The sequence below is a fragment of the Leptinotarsa decemlineata genome, unplaced genomic scaffold (genome assembly GCF_025532065.1).
Source record: "Leptinotarsa decemlineata unplaced genomic scaffold, Ldec_3_MD MMD2_P_RNA_scaffold_9, whole genome shotgun sequence".
In the NCBI taxonomy this organism is placed as follows: Eukaryota; Metazoa; Arthropoda; class Insecta; order Coleoptera; family Chrysomelidae; genus Leptinotarsa; species Leptinotarsa decemlineata.
Window position 1 is genome coordinate 11,177,689 of NW_027412536.1, and position 22,979 is coordinate 11,200,667.

Below are 22,979 nucleotides of genomic sequence, written 5' to 3' on the forward strand. Positions count from 1 at the left end.
CATCAGCGATCTCCTGAGAAGAAACCACGTCAAGGTCTCTCGCTTTGCAGATGACACCGCCCTAATATATTCGTCTATGGCGAGAGAATTCGGCGTAGCTCGCCTGCAAACTGCAGTCCTAAGAACAAACTCTTACTTTATAAAATAATGTTCAAACCAATCATGATATATGTTTCAGGACATATAACCTTCATCCATACGTCCATTGATAATGTCTGCCGTAGTAGCAGACGTCTTAGGTTCCATTCAACCACTGCCTACTAACCCGGATTTTGTTCTCTTTGAATAGAATGCTTTCACAGTATTTACAATTCAGTGCAAAGCATGTTACATGAAAATACTTTACGGACTAGTGCTGTGAAAAAACATTTAACGTCAATAAAGTTAGCGCGTTTTTGTCATGAAGCCTTTTGAATTCAAGAGGATTTTCACGAAATGTGGGTTCGATTGCTTCCATTTCAACTATCAACTTTTGATATAAAAATGATAATAAGCTGAATCACATTCTTGTTATTGTTGTATCGAAAGATGATTCTTCTGTAATTAACAAATTAAATGAAGTTTGTCTTAAAAAAATTAATACTGTCCCATTGGAAAGCAGTCGTGTAAGGTAAATTTCTATATGGAAACTCTCATTAGTTTTTTAGTCAAATACAAAATCTGTAGTGAAAATAAGTTAATGAAATAAAGTTAATACATGTTCGTCATTTTCCTGCTGAGTGGGAAAAACGTTAAATCACGTAAAAGTGGTTGAAATTTCATCAAAAATTAAAGAGTGTCAGTTCAGAATCCACTGTCAGGTGTAAGATCTCTAGCTCGTGACGAGTCATTTTCTTTTCCTAAGGTTTACGGAGGATAATGTTTTAGAAAATCTAAGAAATAAAGATCATTGAAATCTATGTGTTTTTTCTAGGTGATTTGAATTTTTTTTAAGAAATTACAAGTTATTTATTCCTAATGAAAATTAGGGAACTGTATTAGACATTCAATAAATTTTCAAAGCATAATTATTACGATAAGATTCACTTATTCATTGAGAGAAATATATGCAAGAATAGCTCAATGTTTCTGGAGGCCTATGTGAATGGCATATACAACTTATAAACCAGAATAATTTAGGTAAAAAAACTACTAAAAGAGAATGTTAAAAATTGTTCAATGAAATGCCGATATCTTTTGATGAACAAGGAGAATCAGAATTTGTCCTTTGAATTAAATTATAGTGACACTAACAAGATTCATATATGTTTTCCCCTTAGGAATGAATGATGAATATTCAAACCAGCAAAATTTCGTTAAACAAATTTTTTTTGTCCAAATATGAACATTGTTTTATTGAGTACCTAATAGTTATGATTACTCGTACTGCAGAATTTCTTTCATAAAACTGCATTTCAGGGGAGATTTGTCAGTAATGGTTGATTTTCAACATATTAAAGTGTACTAACTAGTGCAGTTAGTACTAACTCCTTTCAGCCAAATTTGTTCAAATAAAAACCTGACGAACATAACAGAAAAAACACCGAACACTCAATCTACCTTAGTCTTATCCATTTTCTGTCTATCTAGATTATAAATAGAGGGTCGTCGGGGTCAAGGACGTTGTCTAGGTTAAAAATAAACACAAATTTCACTTGGGGTTAGGCCCGTCGCGGTCCACGCATTCCGATATTCTACACGGGAGGATTTTCGACATCGTCGATGAGGATGCGGTGAAGAACGTCTACGCCGATGTGGGGTTCAAAAATAACTGGTTTTCATTTTCAGGTTTTCGGTTATCCTGCAGAACGGGAATTCGCTCTGTTGCCAAGTCGGTCGATAGGAGTTTCCCAGAGAATCGCATGAATAAAACACGCTCTTCTGTCAGTTCTCGATCCTGCTACATGTGGCAGCTGGAAAGTGTAGCGGTCCTGAGTATATCATTTTTTATAAGCGTAAGAAAAGATATGACGGTAATGCAGTAGAAAGATGTGATGGATGTACAGGGAGTTCGTCAATTTCCCAAAATCTTTCATTCGAAAGGATAGGAACACCAATAAAAAATAACTGTAAAGTAGATCAAAAGGTCAATTACAAAACATTGATGAAGCTGAAAGACGCCATTATCGACAACATTACCTCAACTTTTTTCAAACGGCACCTTACGTTTTTATACGTTCAAGGTTTTGTAGAATTGAAGACAAATCAATTATAAGATAACACTTTACACTATCGATATAATATACAGTCCATTTTTTTTGATATCCACCCCCTATTATTTTTTGAACGGACACTGAAATTATCGGGATAATGAAATCAATGCATGAATACTTTATTTTGAAGTAAAATTGACAGATGGCGACTGGGCGCCATATGGGAAAAAAATTAAATGGAAAGGGGGGTCTTGTGGCATATTATTTTGAAGCTACTGATGAATACTTCATAACCCTAGAATATGAAGTCAATATCTTCACCTACTACAAAATGGCGGAATATTTGATAATTTTCTGAAGACAAACACATTATTATCGATATTTCTAGAAATGTTCCCTTTTATTTGCAATATGGCAATTCCAGCAACCCGATAAGGTTGGTTAAGTTATTTTTTGTTCATAAAAACGACAAAAAAATGTCAGTACGACAATAAACATCATTGTTCAGTTAGTTTTCGGTTTTACCATAGTAGAAAGGTACCACGTCCACAATCTCTAAAATGGTCAATTCTCGTCCATTGGAAGAAAAAAGTTGAAGCGATTTTTATTCACGGTGCGACGCGTAACTTTCACTAGACCGAAAGGATTTTCAAAGAACGTTTTCCAAATCGTTCTATCTGTAGAAAATATTTGAGGGAATTAGCATCCAAATTCACAACTACCGGTAGTGTACAAAACGAAAAGCTCCCAGGTCATCCGTCCATTCCGGAAGAACAGCAAGTGCAAATAATTGGTGAAATGGTAGTAAATCCTGAACAGTCTACTTATTCCGTCGCGAATGTTTGTGAGGTGTCTCCTTCTACTGTGTGGAGACTTTTGAAGAGGAATAGGTGTCATTCATACAAAATCAAAATGGTACACCAATTAACTGGAGATGACCCTGATCAAAGAACAAAATTCGACGAAATCATGACGGAAACCATTGCAAGGCATCCTACCTATCTCCACAATATTTGTTTTAGTGACGAATGTAATTTTTTTCAAACGGGCATGTTATCGGACAAAACTGCCGTTATTGGAGTGACACCAACCCCTCACGTTTTCCGGGAAACACATACCCAATAACCAGCAAAAATTGACGTTTAGGCAGGAATATTGGGAAACCATAATGTAGGACCTCTATTTATTGATCAAAATTCAACAGAGGAACTATTTGAATATGCTGGAAACTATTGTTGACCCTCTCATCATTGAAATCGTCGAAGCGAACCCTAATGAATTCCATATGGATATTGTATTCCAACAAGATGGAGCACCACCACATTATTCCACACAAGTAAGAAACTATTTGGATACTACTTTTCCCGGTCGTTGGATTGGCCGTCGATGTCCTACAGAGTGTCCAGCCCGCTCGCCAGATTCGACACCTATAGACTTTTTCATAGGGCTATTCGAAGCAAAAGGTGTACGAAACTGAACCCTCTTCCAATAACAATATTTATAGAGATATTGATGTTACTGTGTTCGGAAATGTTCGACGTGAAATATCGGATAGGCTGTTCATATGTCAAGAAGTTCAAAGCAATCATTTCGAGCATCTTCTGACCTCAAACAAACCTCATATTATGTAGTTAAATGTCAATGTATTCAGGCAATTATTAAAAATTCCGCCATTTTCAAGTAGTTGAAGATATTGATATTATATCCTAGGGTTGTGAATCATTTATCAGGAGCTTCAAGAAGATGTGGCACAAGCCCCTCCTTTCTATTTAATTTTTCCCCATATGGCGCCCAGTCGCCATCTTGAAAGTTTCATTTGTCAAATTCACTTCAAAATAAAGTATTCATGCATTAATTTCATTATCACAAATTTCAATTTTTTGAGTTGACCCGTTCAAAAAATAAAAGGGGGGGCATTAAAGAAATGCACTGTATAATGCATCTACATGATATGTTCAGAGCACCTATTCAAATTGTTCTCCCTCACAAGCCACACATTCCTCATATTGGCGCAAAACTTCTGTTGTGCAGACTGTTCGAAGACTAAGTATCATAAACTCCACCTTTTGAATGGCCTCTCGAAAAAATATGGTGGTGTTAATTTGGTGCTCGTACGGGTCGCTTCATCGTACTTCTTCCACCAATCTATTGTCATCAATATAGATAGTATTCAAATATCTCGTGAAAATTATATGGTTCTCCATTCCTCCAAATGGAATATATTCTAGCAGCTCAGATGAGGTTCGTCATAGAAACTCCAAGTACCCAGCCAAAATACCCCAAAAAAGTGTCGTCAAGTACTTATGCGCCCCCTAAATTAACAAACACCACACTTTTATTCCCCAGATTTCTTGGTCGTACGTTTCGTGATGCAAGTGTAAAGTTTTTACATAGAAATAATGTACAGAGTGGGCCAAATTGGATACTTTTAAAAGAAAGCTCCTGCTTTCAAACTAAATAGATAAAAACTGATGGTGGTTTGAGGGTCCAATTTTATGACTAACTCAATGACGAAAACCGCATATCGATATCTATGATCGTGTCTGTATTTCCTGTCAAAAATGTCTTGTTTCTATAAAAACATTTTCAAAGCCTTTTTTTACGTAATAGTGTAAAAACTATTGTTTTTCAAATGAGATATCAATAGCTATTGATGGAAAACTATTTCTTTTATGAGACATCCTGTATATTTACTGCATATTTCAATGGAGTTCAAAATTGCATTTCTAAGGACAGTACATTTATAAATTCCAATTTCATTTGCATGTGTAAGTACAAATATTTGGGGGTAACAGAGTTTGTTATATTCTTATCGGCTATGACTCGTAAGGGTGCAGATGACGAATTTACGCTTCTACACTTCTCTGCTGAGCGTTTTGAAAACACCACATTTCATTTCTTGTTGTGTTCGGTTGAAGATCCACCTAGTGCACGTCTATACTTATCCAAGTTATAGTACAGTCAAATTGTATTTTCAATTTGATTCAGCGAATTGAACGTTGCTGTTGAAAAGCACTGCCTGAACCACTGTGCATGCTGTTTTTGGAGAGTGCATTGGCTTGGGATGTGGGGGTTAAGCAAACCGGCCATCGCATTGTAGAAAAGTTGTTAACTAACCTTTTAGTGGCGTGTTGGCTGTCCTTGTTCATCTTTCACTGCCTGAACCAGTGACCATGCTGTTTTTGGCGAGTGCATTGGCTTGGGATATGGGGGTTGAGCAAACCGGCCATCGGATGTCTGTTTCCACGTAGCCCCGCTAGATACGGGAATGACAGAATCACTTATGGTTTTGTTATTCCCTAACTGAATGCCTTTCCAATGATGGCTTAATCCTAAGGTGTGTGTATCCATGCCGAGAGGATGAATAACACTGAGCCTATCAGCTGTCTCTACGGAACCTTCGAGATACCGGACGCCCTCTCATCGTAGCATCGCCTTGTCACGGTAATGTCTACAAAGGAAATGCATGTCGAGCTCACGACTCCAACTGACCTCCCTGTAAATTTAGATCAGGATCGAGTCTACAGAGGAGATGGATGTCGAGCTCACGACTCCAACTGACCTCCCTGTAAATTTAGATCAGGAGCGAGAGCTTCTCAACTCTACAACTCCTGATCCAATAACTGAACGTAAAAAAAATGTTTAGTGGTGCAGCCAGGAAACGACTGAGTCGTCTCCTCAAGAGAGGGGTACCTTATGAAAATGCCTTGCATTAAATTCTTGAGCGAAGTACGCAGAATCTGTCTCAAGTGGAGGAACAAACCCCTCATCAGCAGGTTAACAAACGTTTGCGCTCAAGTGATGATTCACCAAAACCAGAGGCGAAGAAGCCCTTCACGTTTGAATCTAAGGCATCGTCAGGTGTAGCTGACGTGCAAAAACCCTCATATGAAAAGGTTGTCGCGGGTATCAAGGTGGGAATCTTGCACCTTGACTATCCGACTACCTCACTAATGATGAAACAGCAGAGCATATACTTTGTGCCTGCCCCGCTGGGGACCGAATCTCTTACCATCTGACCTGAAAGACCACTCACCATACATACTGATCGGCTTCGTTAAGAAGCTGGGTTTATTTGATCGAGTGTGAATAGGTGTGAGTCACAATAAACCCTTACGGGTTACGGGGAAGGGTCGAATAGACCCACTAACTTTGGACCTAACCTAACCTAACTTAACCTTTTAGTGAAGTAGCCAGTTGGACGTGTTTTCTATCTTCAAAAGGTAGGTAGTTCAGTTGAATATTTATTATCATTATTATTAACAGTGGCGAAAATTTCTGAAAACGTTTCCTTATGAACATTACAATTGGTTTTTGAAAATTGTTTTCAAATGCTCATATTTTGATACCAACATTAAAATATGCACACTTTTTTTTTCGAGTAAATTGTTTTTTGTATCGCAACTTTTCCGTTTCTATCATTTTTCAAATTCCTGTATTATTGGTAGATTTTGAGTTGTTTCTGATTGTACCGACATTTTTATAACACAACACAAAATGAATTCAACAATTGAAGCAGAGCTGTATTTATTTACTGTATTTTTTTATTAAAGGAAAAGAACTCAAGGAATTTGATTCATATGATTCAAATTGTTATTATATAAAGCACAAATCAAATAGAATTTCGTCGGTATGAAAACTACTGAGAAAGCTATTGTATAGCGAAACAAACGTGTTGCCGTTCTGTAAACTGTCAAGTGAAAATCTCACGATGAAGTGAAGCATTCAATAAAGCCCTTAAGGAGTGTTTGATAATGATCTGTTTTATCTTTTGTTATATATACCAGTCTTCAAGCATGAGCACTTCCACGAAAGTAATTCATAGTCAAGGCCGATAAATTATTAATAATGTTTATAAATTTGTGCAAACCAAGAAAGATCGACAAGCTCTAAAAGCAATCTACAAAAGAGAGAGATATAATAATAATTTCTACTGAACCAAATTTCAATTCGGCCAGTGTGATTTTTGTCTAGACTATTTCAGTTCTGTTGAACGAATAGTTTTCACTTGAATAATTACGTGCTTCGTCCCGTAGAAGCAACGCGTAGATATTTTCAAGGTCATAGACAGTAAGTAAGATAATCAAATACCTCTGAGCTGAAATATAAATGACTTTTTTTGTGTAGCATGGGTGTAGCATGATACTCACGCATAACATCATTTTTCTTTGAGAACTCAACTACTTTACTAATGAGTTCATTCCTTCCTGCCTTCCAATTTACTTTTGATGCTATGTTCTAGAGGAGGGCTTCTCTTGTGAGCCTGAGATGAATTCTTACCAGATTTTTGTAACAATCCCTAAATTGGGATGAAACGGCATGTTACCAAATTCATATTAAGGTGGTGTATCATTGATACTGTATATTAAGATATTATTCAAACTTAAATACTGCAACTATTCACTTTAGAAGTTTCTAATTCAAAGTACCATCACATTTTTCATGCCTTCGAACTATGAAATGTCAGATAAAATTTTATTTAATTCTTACAATCATTTTGCATAAACTATTCAAAAAAATTTTTCGCGGATGTTTATATTTTACCTTTTTTTAAAAAAAATGGCATTGCTGATGATCGTACTATCAACAATGTATAATATCACTCCGATGGCCGCCATGTTTTTTTAACGCTGTGCACACTGTATATAACACGTTCGCAGCCATGTTTTTTTTTCTTTAACGCTGGCATCCATGTTTTCTTTTTCAGCGCTACGCACCTTGTATACCTCCATGGCAACTTTCCTCCAACGTTACAAACACATCCTGTGTACCTCCATAGCCTTGCATCTCTAACATTGGCAGGCATATTTTTTTCTTTAACGTTGGCAGCCATGTTTTATTTCTCAGCGCTACATACCCTATCTACATCCATGGCAACTTTTCTTCAACGCTGCAAACACACCCTGTATACCTCTATAGCAGCAATGTTTTTTTTTCTCTAACGTTGGCAACCATGTTTTTTTCTTCAACACTGACGGCCATGTTTTTTTCTCAGCGCTACACACAACATGTCCACTTCCGTCTTGTAGTCCCTATCACAAGCTGTTTTGTGGTCCCTATAGCTCATCTACTGATTTGAATTTCCCGCTGTACGTGCGATAGCTTCTGATTGGTCGACTAGATGACAGTAAAAGTGGAGACGACTACGTCACACCTACCCTTAGTTGGGTGTTCCACAAGGTTCCGAGTGGAGGTCTAAAAAGGTCTAGAATGGACCTGCTCAAATTTGCACGTGTTTTTCAATAAGGAAGATCATAGAACTCTTGCAGCTATATTACTGGTATTTTCTTTTTTACTCATTCCACGAGTAATGTTCATACTCCTATGATGGAACGGTTCAGAAGATTTCGAATGAAAAAAATTGTTTGTTTCATTTTCCTATCAGCACCTTTTCAATATCTTCGAAAGGCTGTTCACTCACATCTTTGCAAAAACTTCACAATTCTTTGACACTGGAAAAAAGAAATATCTTCCTTCACAAACTAAATATAGTAAATCTAACACTTTTTCGCTTCAGGACTAACTCTGTCTCTCAGCGTGCATTTGGATAACCAAATTAGCATCATCATCAGAAGATGACGAAAACTAAGCTAGATACTTATATACGAGTACAAGTCGTTTTTTTTGGTGATCCCACTATTGCTATCTTAGAAACGGCAAGACCTACAAGATCGGTTGAAGTAAACAAAAGTTTCCTATCTTGGGGAACTAGAATAATATTTTCTCAGATCGAGAATAACAGTGGTTGTTTTCGACATATTCGCCAAAAACAACAATTGTCGAATTTTGTTTTTTTGGCTCTACCGCCTTCAATTCGAATGGTATAGAAAGAGGCATAAGAACTTTCAAAACTGTATAATCTGATGTGAGCCAATTTGCAATGCGACGTTTCGCTCATTAGTTTTCATCATCAACTTTACTTTTGAATACGGACCTGTATTGCAATATTAGAGTGGCTACAAAAATATATGAAAAAAATTAGAGGTTCGTATTTAATGAATGAATTTCATAAACTACAACTCACGATTTGATCTCCACAAACATTATTTGAAAAATATATCACGACATGTTCCGCTAACACAGTGGCTTCTTAACGGCCGAATCAATCAGAAAATTAAAAAATGAAGTTGATGATAAAATCCAATGAACGAAACGTCGCGTTGCAAATTGGTTTATATTAGATTATAACAAATATGAAAAAGTACTGAAAGTTCCTCCGCCTTTTTTATATCATTCGAAATAGGGGCGGTAGAACCAAGAAAACGAAATTCGGCTATTCTAGTTTTTGGCGAATATTATAAAAACAACCACTGATATTCTCAATCTGAAAAGAAACTATTTTAGTTCTTGGAACTAGAAAACTTCCGTCCAATTCAACCGAATTTTAAGCGTTATCGTTTACGAGATGCCAGCTAAAAAACGGCCTATATATACATGAGATTAGTGTTGTTGAATCAGTGTAATTACATGAAATCCTAGTTCGTTGCATCCTAAAACATTTGTTCATTACCATTGACTAATTATATCTAAATTCCTTGATTTCTACTTGTAATTATTACGTAAGTATGGAATGAGACTTTTAACCATTTCTAAACATCCAACATCTTGAAGAATGTTGTCATGTACAGGTTTCAACAATTTCCACGAGTCCTCATTTATTTTGGTCTACGAAATCGAATATATGTGTAACATGTTCCCCGAAACGCGTTATTATAGTTGGCTGAGTTTGACAAACATACTTTTTATTGTTCTTTTTCTCTTCTGTTGTCTTGTCTTTCGGTTTGCCCAACATTTGTTGAAATTTTCGAGTAGTTTGAAAAGCTACACAAAAGATTTTTTGTACAACTGTCATTAAAACTGACATTTTTAATGATTGTCAAGGATATTGAAAGATGATGTTTACAAAGAAGCGTGTTGAAAATATTTTTAACACTAGTGTTAAAAGTATTTTTAACACGATTTTTTCTACGAAATAGCAGTAAACAAAACATAATTATTCAATTTTCAAGGAAGTATCATTATGAACAATAGATATGGATACAATTAAATTATGTTACAAATGTATTGTATACATTAATTACATTATTATTATTATTATTATTCACCGTAGGGTGCGCTGGTCAGGCCCTATCCCCCGAAGTCCCGATACATTCAGGAGGGCGCGCCAGCATTATCAACCAATGACCACTCCCCCACACCGTGGGGTAAGTGAGTGAGCCAAGTGAGCCAAGAATGACAGCCTTCTGCATGTGTGTGGCTAAGATTTCTGCCTTAGTGCGACAAGCCGGTATGATTTTAAGATTCGAGAGTAGAGAGGACATCATTCCACCAAGGACTCCAATAATCAGAACAACCATCTTTACAGAGTGATCTAGATAGTCTGCGGAGTTCGAAGAGAAAATCTCGATATTTTATTCGTTTTTCCTTCTCTTTTCTGACGATATTCATCTCGCCAGGAGCTGAAAACTCCACGACAAATATCATTTTGCTCTGGTGGTCGAGAAGGACTACATCAGGCTTATTAGCTTGCATGAGCCTGAGGGTGGGGAACGAATAGTTCCAATAAATTCAGCACTTCTCGTTCCCCACAACGGATTCAATATCCCCCGGAGCGTAGGGCAACACCGGTGTCTCGTCAATACCGTAAGAGTGCCGTAGATGGTAATATAGCACTCTTAGGGCCGCGTTATGTCGATAGATATAGGCCGAGACCGCATATGCTGGACATTCTGATAGCAGGTGCATTAGGGTCTCGGACGCCTCGCGGCAGGCCCTGCACCTTGTGTCAGGAACCTCTATACCCATCACGCGACTGCGGTAGACTAAGGTGTGGAAGACACCATCCTGGCAAGCCATGATGAACCCCTCAGTTTCCGACTTCAGCCCACTCGACCTGAGAAAAGCGAACGTCAGGCGCTTTGATGAGCCAATGTCTCCAATAGTATTGGAGAAGACCCCATGCATTGGCTTATCCTTGTGTCTCCGCAGAAGTTAGGTGATCTCTGCGACTTTTATCTGAGCTTTTTGCTGAACGGGTTCCAACTCGGTGACAGAGTTGTGGTTACCTCGTTCAGAGTCGAAAACTATACCGAGTTCATCAGCTGCTCGGGCAGCTGCCCTAAGGAGAAATTCTCCAATTCCTGCTGTTTCATGGTCACGGACCATGCAGAGAAGGGGATCCGAACTCCTGACGACTTTACAGACTGTATCCAGTACCATTCTGTCATGTAGACACTCCAAACTCAAAAGTCCACGGCCTCCCTGTAGTCGGGGGAAGTACAACCGTGGAACGGACGATTTGAAATGCAAACTCCTCTATAAAAGCATCATTTTTCGGGTCTTTACGTCGAGTTGATACAGCTCGAGTCCACTTCACTACTCCAAACGAGTAGAGTAAGATTGGTACGGCAAGCATATTTGTTGCAGCAACTTTGTTCTTCCCCGACAGTTCCGATGACCAGATCTGTCGAAGTTTGTGCTGATACTTGCCGCGGAGAGAGTTTTTCACTGCTATTACCTCTTGTGAGTGGCGTTGTTCCACCCCGAGGTAAGTATACATCTCTCCGGCATCCAGATGGTGTAGGATGCTTCCATCAACGAGCTGCACATCCTCTCCGTAGTCCCTGCATCGTCCTCTTTTGAGATGGACCATTGCACATTTGTCTATCCCGAATTATATTACCGATAGCATGCGTGTACTCTTCCACCACCCTCAAGGACTGATGGAGATCCTTCTCTCCAGAGGCATAAAGTTTAGGATCATCCATATTGAACAGATGGGTGACCTTGTGCCTCCGGTTTCCGCGGGTGCCACAGTCATACCCTCGAGTATTTCTGAGCGCAACGAATAATGGCAATAGTGAGATGCAAAAGAGAAGGGGACTGAGGGAATCACCCTGAAATACACCACTTCTGAAAGTGACTCACCCTGTTTGGTCTCTTGCTTCACCAGATGTTATGGTGAAGCGAGTTCGCCAAAGTGGTATCAGTTGTTCAATGCATCTCATTATGTTGTCGGGTACCGCAAGGCATCTGAGCAAATGCAAGATGAGCTCACGCGAAATTGTATCAAATGCCTTACGGCACTCGATCCAGGCCATAGAGAGGTTACGCTTATATTGTATCGAGTCCTGCGTTACACATATATCGATGAGCAGGTTCTCTTTACATCCAACGACTCCTCTCTTCGACCCTCTCTGTTCGTATATCCGTTCGAGCACTCGGTCAACTGCGGTGAGTATTCTTGTGTATAAGATGCTTGTAAACAACTTATAACACGAATTCAAGCATGTTATCGGTCTGTAATTCTTAGGAATCGATAAATCTCCGCTTTTGGGGATAAGAACTGTCCGCCCCTCGACAAACCAATCCGGAATCGGCTGCTCTCCGTCCAGCCATGAGTTGAAAACTCTAGCCAGATGGCGGTGAGTGCTTGGTAGTTTTTTCCACCAATGAGTGTTCAGCCCACCTGGGCCTGGAGCAGCAAAGTTCTTGGAACCCACAAGGGCCCTTCGAACGTCATCCGGGGTTATCGGGTTGCGCAGTTCATTGAGCTCAGGCTTTCGAAGCTCTCTGTTGAAAGCTTCGAACTGCGCTAGGGCTGGAGTATCTGAATTGAGTGGCTGCGGGTATTCATAGATATCCTTTCAGAAGGATTCCACCTGATCAGCGGTCGGCGGATTATCCACAACACGTGAAGGCTCTTGGAGTAAACGGGAAATTTTCTCGCGGAATCTAAGGCTTTCCGTGATACTTCTGGCTCGCCTCACTAGTGCCTTCTTTGCAGCCACTAGCATTCGTATCTTATCAAGGCAGTGCTGTTTGGTGGTCAGCAGCACGCCTTGGCTTAAAGTGTAATGGATACGTCGTAGATTGGCGGCTATTCGCCGCACTGCGGAAAAGCCTATTGGCCGCCCTGTAATCCACCACACATTGAATACGAGACGCGTGTTGTCTCGCCGACGTGATCTTGTGTACACGCCGTTCAATCGTCCGAACCGCAAGGCCGAGATTTCGTCCTTCCGATTCGGAAAGCGATTGGACGGCGCTATACACGGCGCTGTTGAATTGCCAGATGTCAGCCTCTTCTGTTAGAACACTATGAACCTCCGCATCCAAACAGCCAGTTCTTGTGGCTTCAGAGGCCTTATCCTGTAGAGAGCCCTGCGTGTTCTGATTGACTCCCTTGGTGGCATGATGCGAGTCTCCTGTCCAGCCGTGCCAACGGGTGGTAGAACTGTCACTTCTACCACTTCGTTAGCAGGCTGGGGAGGAGCTATATATCCCTGCCTAAGATATATATCCCTAAGATTGCATGCTCCGGATGTGTTTCACACCACAGAGCATGCAATCTCGTCATGTACCCTCTTCGCGCGGGCTCACTACTCTCGTAGCAATGCATAAGTCTATCTCTCAGCTCATGCGTCCGCTCAAAGCATCCGTTGTCATTGCCAGGGTTGTCATCGGTAGGCAAATCATCGTTATGGGCCCCATCACCTTGCCTCTGACCCTCCGAGCGGATCGATTGTGGGGGCCTCTTCCTCGATTATTGGGAACAACCGTGTTTTCTGCCTATATTAGACACCTACTTCAGTCTTCGTTAAAGGCTTTAATGATTCTGTCAAGGTACGGTATTTCTCTCTTAAGATCAATTCAAAGAAATTTTCTTCTAATTGCAAGTTTGTAGTTTCCATCAACAGGCACAGTTTTTCTTCCTGAAGGTTGATTTTTCACCTCGTTCTTGAATTTATATATCGATGATTTCAAAACTCCCGTCATTTGCAAATATATTTCCAATAGAGTATCAACGTTCGTTTTACTGTAGGGAAAACTAAAATAGCCATTTCAATTTATACACTAACCATAATTCATATCATTCATAACATCAAAGAGAGCCACAAACTACGTCTCAAGTTGGTTAGAACTGATCGATCGTCAGTTCCAGAAAGACTACAACCCAATTACTTGATTTTGATTGGAAAACACTTTTCATTCATGTACTTTTTTGGACTATTAAAGAACAAAATTTAAAATAAAAAAACTCATGTCTAGGTCGCCGTATTGAAACCCCAGTAAAAGTCACTGACACTGGGGCTTTTTACTCATTGAGACCCTCAAAATGAGCCCAAACACGTCACGCCTGCTGTAAGTTGTCGTGAAAATGTTATTGTACACACTCTTATATTTTTATTCCGATCAGTGTTTTCGTTTTAAAACTATGTAACACTATTATTTATTCTCACATCAAATAATTTTCGAAATTATAATATAGGAACATGAAGCGAGACTGCATTCGCATACGATATTTTGATTGGCTTTCTAGTGAGGGGAAGTCCCGAGGTCTCCGACCAGAGATTCCCTGCAATAGCAACTCAACGCAACTCAACTCAAGTGATGTTGTCAGATTAAATAAAAACGAATGATAAGAAACGAAAAGATGAGAATATTTTACAATTTAATAATTAAGAACAAAATCATGGCGTGTACTTTTGGATTTTCCAGCCCCTTTGCACCGCGAGGCCGTGGGTGGTGGCCCACACCGCCCACGCCACGCGCCGCCTCTGCTCGGACACTTTTGCTCAGTTAGTTTTTACTTCAAACATCCGTAATGGATAGATAGAACAGATATAGAAGCTCACAATTCACACAGTTGCGAAGCTTAGGTCAAAGAAATACAATTCAGCAACACAACAAAAAAGAAAGCATACGGAAAATATCAGAGACATATCAATTAGGTAATATTGCTAATACGGGATACTTTTCACAAAAACATGTTTACATACTGATTATATACAATATACAGTAAAAAAACTGAATTTAACGGCATTTATCATAAAATTCACCTAGTGAATAAATTCAATTTGACAAAGCAGATCAATAAAGTGTTTTTTGAAAGCATTTCGGTAACAGCTTTCTTAAAACAATATGGGTAAATAACTAAAATTTGATGACTGCATAATGCGGCCCTATTTCTGTGTTTTATAGTCTATTATTGGTAAGGATCTAATTAAATTTTAGTCTAGTAAAATGTTCATGTTTGTATTTATCATTGTCGAATTTTCATTTATCGATATTGATACCTATAAACCTTCACTTGAAAACTATCAGTCTCTACATTAGAACCAGTGGATATTAATTATATTTAATAATGTGTCTCAAATTTAACGTACCTAATAGGTATGACTGTTTTAATAAATCCAAGAAATACCTCATAATTTTTTATTTTATTTCTGTGTTTTTCTCGAGATCACGACTTTTTCTTTCAGTCGGAAAACCAATCTTCAGCATAGATTTCTTATCATTTACATTCCGTATCAATCAATTAGCTCTTCATTTGAGATGTTGGTTCACTGAATTTAGTTTAATTTCATTATTCTCCTCCATGGCAAGACTGTTTAGTTTATACTTTTCACTTAATTTTCGGTAGTCTGGCAGCGCTGTCTAAATTTTCACACGTCGAGGTAGGCGGCGCTCGCTACGGAGGATGAAGGAAACAAATGCCTTTCCTGTTGTGCAGGTCGCTACTTTTTCGTTGGGACGATCTCGGCAGAGAGCAAGAAACGTGTTCCACGTTAAATCCGATCGCATTCGGGGGAGTAAATCTCCATTAAGTTTTCTCTTTGATACTTTCGCCCTCCGAAATACCTAATAAAAAAGGGCGTGAAGGTCGGTTCACTTAAATGACAAAAAGAGGCTATATTTTTTATGGATGAATCCGGTAACGAAATGCTGAAAAGGAGCTCAGACTCACCGGGAGTTTAGTATCTATGAGTAGTCGAAATTCTGTAACCAAGAGAAATGTCGAAAAAATTGTTTAATCATCACCTACAAGTTTTTGAATCATGAAGGAAATTGAAAGTTTATTAACTTATTCATTAAACTAAAAATGATTGATCACATTAGCCCTTATGTAACACCACTGTAGGTAATAACAGAGGTACTTAGCTCAATTGAGTACTTGAATTTTGTGTATCTGTGACAATGTGGATACGCCAATTTGAAAACCGGTGAGTAAACTATATCGATTTGATCATTTAACAGGTTGCATCCACAATTTTCATGCTTATGAATTTCCAAGGATTCCAAATAATTGAGTTTGCAACCTTCCTTCAATAATGCAAAATTTCCTATCGTTTAAATTCAGGAACTTGTGGTTGCATCCCAAGGAATAGTTAGAAAACGTCGATCATTTTTACGTAGTCTGAAGGACCTTTCATGTTCAGCATACCGTTTATTACCTACACTCCGGACACTTGAGCTTATAAACTCCAGATTTCTCCAACTTGTCCATTTCATCTTTGGCATTGAAAAGGAAATTAGATAACCTGGCATGTGGTCTGGATGCCACTTCCAGATTATTTTTTCTGAAGAAATCCGCAATTATCTCAGGTCTTTTACCAAAATATGTTAGAGTTGTCCATTTCTTGACTTCTGATTGTTTGATCTGGGGGTATATCAATCTGTAAGTGGATTTACGCTTTGTTTTCTGACTAACTTCTGGATTGTGTCTGCGTTGAAACCATTATTACCTATCTATGTAATTATTTTAATCTCTCTAGCTAGATTGTTGGCAGACAAAGATAGTGAGAATGCTCTGTGCAACATTGAATTGTAGTCTGCTAATTTATGACTGTCTGGATGGAAAGAATCACTTGTGATGGTAATATCTGTATAGGTAGGTTTTCTAAATACATTGAACTCTATTCTGATGGTGTGTAATGGTCAGGTCTAAGAAATTTATCTGTTTCTCTATCTCTGTTTCGAGTGTCAACTGAATATTTCTATTGACATTATTCATGAATGTCATAAATTGGTTTAGCTGTCGTGTAGTACCTCTGAAACAGGCGGGAATATCGTGTACATATATGTACCAAAAATGAATGTTTTTTACCCAGGTCGGAATTTACTATAGTGGTCTCCAAGCTGTTCGTAAATATGTCTGCTAAAAGTGGAATAAGGGATGAGCCCCTAAGTAAACCTGAATCCTGAATCTGTCAATTTGATTTAGGCACACATCCAAAGCTGCTGAAATTTCAAAAGAAGTGATATGGTCTACTTTGGCTTAATTTAATATATCTGAAATGAGGGGCTTATATTCGTTGTACAATATGTTGGAGAACATACTCTTTTTTACATCAAATGAAACTAAAATTGAATTATGTGGCATGGTTTGGTTATTTATGCGTTTTCCACTAAAGTCAATGAATTTTTAATGCTGTGATGTGGGACGAAATTGGTAATATTTTTCAACAACTTGTTGAGACTTATTCCTAATTGTCTTACAGGACTATTTAAATACGAAACTACCGGTCTTATGGGGTTATCCTCTTTTTATCTTCGTGCATGCATACTATAGTAGAGAAACACTGATAATTTTAGAGGCTTCTAATGTGATATCGTAGATAAACATATTTTTGTGCTCTTACTTACCTCCAGAAATGATGGCTTATATACGAAGCGATTTTAAGCAATACAGCATCAATCCTCATCCAATTAAGTACCTCAAATACATTGTGCATTTGATATAGATCAATATGGCCCTCCACAGCATGTTATTCAAATGAATATTTTCGGAGATATAACAGATTTAAAATGCAGGGACATAGCGGTTGCGGCGGTGCCGGCCGGGGAGCCGGCGACGCATGCCTATAAATAGCGCGTCGAAGGTCGCGCTTCTCTCTATTACACTTTATGATGAGCAGCGATCGCAGGCGTTTATATGTATATTTGGTATTGTACAATGTGTACTTTATTTTTTGGGAAAACAAGTTTTTGGCTTTCTCCTACTCCATGTTGATACAAAAAAATTTGGGAATCTTCCAAAAAAAGGAAAAAAGCTATCAATTTCAAAAGAAGTAACTCCATACATATAGATGTGTAGATCATGCAAAGAAGTAACTTCCAGACACAAACTGGAAGAAACAACTACTTTCATGTAAACATTGAATTACACGAACGAAATATTTTTTCCCAAAAAAATTTGTCACTCCTAAAAATATAACACTTTCAGTTTTGTACTTTATATAATTACGATTCAAATCATATGGCCTTCTATTTAATAACTAATCCTTTTACCTGAGACTAGGTAAAAACGAATTAAGAATTGAAACATCGTTAACCACCTTATTTAATGAACATATACTGAACTAAACACGAATTTCTGCTATAAAAAACAAATTCAGTTGAGGAGAAGAACTCAATAAATGTTCTTGAATCTATTAATTTCTAAGCACTTATACAGATTGAGTTTCAAACCTTTCTCTTCCCAATGTATGAAGTATTACAATAATACAAGTATTACATGAATGAAATAGTACATTAATACAAGTATTATGTGTATGAAATATTACATTAATACTAGTATTACATATGGAGAAGAAAGGTTCGAAACTCAATCTTTTGGAGTGCTAAGAAATTGATAGATTTAAGAATTCTGCACATTTACTAAATTCTTCTCTTCTGAATCTGTTTTCTGATTCAGAAATTGTTAGTTAGTTTATTACATGTTCATTTAGTAAGTTGGTAAAACATTATAATGTACAAATTTTCAATTATAGTTTTTACTTAAACTCTGGTAAAATTTTCAATTGTTAACTAAGTAGGAGGTCATATGATTTAAATTGTTAAAGTACAAATTGTACATGTGTGAATCGCGAAATGTTCAGGATAACTCACTACACCCGTTTTGATGTAACAAATATTGGCCACATATAATGTGGTAATTGGAAAGTTATTTAGATGGATACCAAATCAATTTCTTTCAAATAAATACGTTTAAAGGGAATAATCCGTATAACATTGATTTGGTCTATAGTGTAAATTTTTAATATTTCCAACCTATGATAGTGTCTCAACACTGTATGTATATTATCAGATTATCAGGGCCGGATTTGGAAGTCTGGAGGCCCTGATGCAACAAAGGATTGGATGCCCCCAATTTTTTTGCTATAAAAAACAACAGTCGTTCAAAATTACCTACTCTAACATGAATATGAGAAAAAAGAAACATAATGGGCAACTTGAAAATTGTTTTATCAAAAAGTTTTCAATTTCCCGCTAAGAAAATTAAAAATTTTTAAAAAAGGGAAAGCAGGCAAAAAAATCGACTCGTTCAATAGATAGTGTCATTTGAAAATTTCCATTCAAGTGATTTCGTCAAATAATTTTAAAAATTTGAGCTCGAAGAAGCGAGAAGTTGTAAGGATGGCCTACAGGGTTAACCGATTTTTACTTATTTCATTTCTCTTCAACTCATAGGTACAAATCACAAAGTACACATTCAAAAAAGTGTCAATTCGTTTTTCATTTCAATCTCTTGTATCTGTTCATTGTAATAGTGAGTTTTATTTAGTTTGCATATGCACTTGAGTTATACCAGTAGAGTTAGGATCTGGCATAATCATGATATCAGATTAAATCTGTGGATTTCTGTAGAAGCATATACGCAAATATTCAGTCCATTAGTTCGATTATATCAGGACAGTGACAGTGAATGACATTGGGAGTATGGTGCATAACCATATCTTGAGAGTCTAGTATGACAACTAAATATTAATTTCATAGCCGTCAGTTTTATTGCTGTTGGAAAAAAGTCTTTCATCGCTGTAAAACTCTATTTTAGTGACCTAACCTTGAATATTTTTCATCATTTCATCGGTATGACGGAAATAATCGTTGTAAAACTTTGAATTGGCAGGGAATTTCTGCATCTCCATCCTTCGTGGAAACCGCGGTGCAAGCAAAGGTTCGATTGAACAGAAAGTTCCATATCCATTAAATAAGCTAAAGGCGTCGTGGGGGTATGACTGGCCACCACGATGGCACAAAGCCGTTCCCTACGAGTCATCAACCTGTTCGACACACTCCTCCGCCACTCGACCTACCTATCCATATAGCCCGATAGTGTGAACTGCTTTTGAAGGCACGGGGACATTTAAAATTTCCAATCACTAGTGTAGAGGCAACATCCAACGTGGGCTGCCCCATAAGTGAGCTGGGACGACCTACCTCCAGATGTATTTGGACCCTGGTAAGGCAAATACATTGAAAGAGGCCGGCTAGTGGGTTTCTCGTTGCGGCCGGAGCCGTAGTAGACAAATTTTTTTCGGGATAATCCTGATGAGGACAATTAAGTGGCCAGCAGCCACACGTTGTCGGATAGAGGAGACCTAAAAGACTCTTGAAATACACCAAGCCCTAAAAAAGACCGTTTGATGATTAGTTTTTGCCTCGAGGAAGGCAATACCTTAGGAAAAAATTAAAACAGGAGTTCAATACGAATTCTTCTGGGAAGTTAGTTTTGGTTATTCAGTGGTGGTTCAGTAGAACAATATTGCTACAATTTGCAATCCAAACTAGGATTCTATATAATACAATATATGCATATATATTTCCCTCATCTTTTACTCCTGGAATCATATCATCCCTAAAAACTCTGAAAAAAAAGATTTACATAGTTGTGAGCGCGACTACGGCTGACGCTCGAATCCAAGACTAGGGATTGATGACGGTATGAAGGTTCTTCAGACAACCGTACTGCCCTTCACGGTGTACCCCCACCTGGCTAGGATATTGAATGAGAAAGTTATTAATCCGTTAACAAAGGATATGAGGACCTCATTCGACTAAGTGTTGAGGCCTTTTATATCGAGGAGGGATATCTACAGCATACTCCATAGCTTCCCTAACCAACGGAGTCAGGAGCAGAACGACGACCAAACGTTTCCACGTTTTGGAAAAGTAGAAGAGAACCAGTGAGCTGTTGATGATACTCAAAAACATTCTGACGCAGTTTTGCGGGAGCCTCTTCAATAACCTATTTGTTATTGAGTCGACCCCCGGAAACTTCTTGGTCCTTGCTGCCTTGATATACCCTCTCAGTTCTTTGACAAGAGTTGAACGGATGTTGTCGTCATCATCTTTCCTGAAGATGCGATGGACACGATTTTCTAACAGAACATCGCCGTCGATATCATCATCATCGTCGACGCTGAGCTGAAATTAACCATCATGTCGACAAAGGCCAACACTTTGTCGGCAGGGGAATAGTACATTTCGCGCTTTCTGTGAATGGATCTTCTTCGCCCTGAGCCTACGGGTGAGCCGCCAAAGCTGATCCACTCCAGGCTCAAGAGGTCCCAAGTATTCCAAGAAGGTCCGCTGATAAAGCCTCCTCAGGCGATTCCTTTTGCGTATCAGAGGTTTAATCCACAGAGCAAACTCATTCTAGCTTTTCAGCGGGCGTTCCTCCCTAGGGGTGGCCGCTCAAACATATCATTCACAGAAAGATCGAAGCGCTCGACTGCCTCATCGAGTATATTGGGAGAGCGGAATGTCTTAGGAGGGTCGTGCATCTCTCCTCCGAAGCAGCCCAATTCGTCGAGGATCTCATGCAATGATCACGGAAATTAGGATCATCACCCAGTACCAGGATAACTGGATTCTGAGAAGCGCAATATCTAGCACGTCAGGTCTATACTGCCCGCGATAGTACGTAGGCTCACACGGTGCTTGGTGTTAAAGTCACCAACAGCAATTTTGGTTGGATGGAAGAGCAAGGTCTGCTCATGTTGCGATTTCTCTGTAGCATGGTCAGAAATTGAATCCTGAATATATTTGAAGTCACGGCGATCTAAGTGGAGTTTTATTTTTATCCATTTTTCAAAATGGGGACTACGAAAAAAAATTTTTGCTAAAACTATAAATAGACAGCATCCTGTATACGACGGTTTATTTTAAAAGTCTGTAATATCACGAATTACATAACTATGATGTTACCCACGGTCAATTTTTTGAAGGGTAAAACAATTTTCAAAGTTTTTGGTGCCAAGTTATTTCTATATTTTGTTAACACCGAAAATTACTCAAAATTATACTGTAACTTAAAATTCAATAGTATCAAATCACAAAACATCAAAATGAAATAGGTATTTCGGAACAAACTCATTGATTTTCTGGAGATTTTCTTGTCCAAAATAATTCTCCAAAATAATATCCAGAAAATCATTGAGTTTGTTCCTAAATACCCATTTTATTTCGACATTTTGTGATTTGATATTATTGTTTATTGAGTTCTTGTAACAATACTGTATAATTTTGAGTAATTTTCGGTGTTTATAAAAAAAAATTACTTTGCACCAAAAACTTTGTAAATTATTTTACTCTTCAAAAAAATTGACCGTGGTTAACACCATAGTTGTGTAATTTGTAATATTGCAGGCTTTTAAAATGAACCGTCGTATACAGGATGCTGTCTATTTATTTATTTTTAAAAAATGGGTAAAAAAATAAAACTCCACTCAGATGGCCATGACTTCAAATCTTGATGTACTTTTCAATACTAAACAACTATTTTGAATAACATTTCCCGAGATTTTTCAAAATAAGAGTACTTTACTCTTGTCTCAAAATCATATATTTGAAGGCTTCTCGTATATTACGTGTGTTTTACTGTATTTCGTTGGTGCATGAATAGTTTTAGGAAATACACAAACTTTTATCAAGAATAACTTTTTGTTGAAAAACCCTTAATTAATAAGTTTCCCATATGGTGCATACTTTGGGGATGATACTGTATATACTATATATACATACTATCCATACAGTATATACTAGTAAGGTCTATTTGAGAATTTATTTCTTATACTATGAAATGTTCCTGGGGTAATTTTGTTGCAAACACCTCTGTTTTCATCCCACGAATCCTAAAATGAGCCATGGTTGTATATTTACATTTCTGATGTCACGAATCCCCTCAAAATATCTAGAGGTGCCACATCAGTTGATCCAGTGATCTATTTTAAAGGACCACGTCTACTTGTTCACCAGTTAGGAAATTCGACAAACACA